This window comes from Micropterus dolomieu, linkage group LG22 (assembly GCF_021292245.1).
Source record: "Micropterus dolomieu isolate WLL.071019.BEF.003 ecotype Adirondacks linkage group LG22, ASM2129224v1, whole genome shotgun sequence".
In the NCBI taxonomy this organism is placed as follows: Eukaryota; Metazoa; Chordata; class Actinopteri; order Centrarchiformes; family Centrarchidae; genus Micropterus; species Micropterus dolomieu.
This window is the reverse complement of record NC_060171.1, coordinates 1,376,028-1,377,604: the sequence shown is the minus strand read 5'-3', so window position 1 is coordinate 1,377,604 and position 1,577 is coordinate 1,376,028.

The window sequence follows — 1,577 nt, the reverse complement described above, 5'->3', positions numbered from 1 at the left end:
GGGGCCGTTGTCTCGGCTGTAACTCGTCCTCATCTGACTGGAGTCACTGGATTTATGTTCAGCTGGTGAGTCTAATCAGTGATGGTCCAGAATCTAAACTGTTTTTTTTGCTCAGTCAATGAGACCTGCACTCCCTCCTGGGGCCGTTGTCTCGGCTGTAACTCGTCCTCATCTGACTGGAGTCACTGGATTTATGTTCAGCTGGTGAGTCTAATCAGTGATGGTCCAGAATCTAAACTGTTTTTTTGCTCAGTTGACGACGGAAGGAATGACACGTTCTGCTGGAGTTTGTCTTTCCTCTCTCCAACGAGCTTCCTCTCCGCACACACACTGTTCCTCTATCACATTGACATAATGCATTCCCTAGACCTAAACCTAAGTATAATCCGGACCCTAAACTCAGATCTTAAAGGTTCAGTGTGTAGGTTTTAGTGGCATCTAGTGGTGAGGCTTGTGAATTGCAACCAACAGCTCAATCACTGCTCCCCCCTCCCTTTGCAAGCGAGCAGGAGAAGCTACGGTGCTCTGTTGGCTGTTCACTTTCACTTCTTTTGCTTCTAATAAACCAGATGACTACTGCTACTGCTACGTTTTCAGATACTGTACAACATGGCAATGTCCATGTGAGAGATAGAAATGTCTCCATTTAATGTAATAAAAACATAACGGTTCATTATGTGAGGTCTTGATAAACTGAAAACATAGTTAAATGTAAATGCTCCGTACTTGTATAGCGCCTTTCTAGTCTTTTCGACCACTCAAAGCGCTTTTACACTACATCTGCATTCACCAGTCACACACATTCATACGGTAACTAACATTCACACTCACTCATACACTGGCAGAACAGCCGCCAGGGGCAATTCGGGGTTCAGTATCTTGCCCAACGACACTTCAACACGCAACCAGGGGGAGCCAGGGATTGAACCACCGACCTTCCGATTAACGGCCAACCCACTCTACCTCCTGAGCCACAGCCGCCCCAAGTTATGGATCTTATATTGCATTTCTGTCAATAGATCTTCAGAAATATTACACACTGGACCTTTTAAATCTCATAAAGAAGTCTGTATTTAGGCGCCCGGTCCCCGCTGGGATATAAAAACAAACACTCACACACACAAGTTTAATATAGGGATCCCAGAGTAGTTACCCCGGCAACAAGGAGAGGATAATGTTGGCTTTGACATGACATCACTACCTCTGTCCTTCCTACCTCCTTCACACACACACACACAGAAAGGTGATTGTGTGTGTGTGTGTGTGTGTGTGTGTGTGTGTGTGCTTTCCATCTGATTACACTTTTAATCAATATCCTCTGCAGAGGGAGAGAGAGCGGCAATTGCATTTTTATTTGAATCTTCTCTGCTTTTGTTCATTAAGGACAGGCTGCACAGAGCGCCAGAGGAGTGATGACAGAAATAATAGAGGTATAATGGGGGAGTAATGGGGGAGGGATGCTGCAGTCACATCATTCAAACTCTATGGTTTGAACCAATTCTTTGGTCTTAACGCTAAAATGTTCGAGTCACATGGAGACACATGTGCACGTGTACACTTTTGTACATTAGAACACT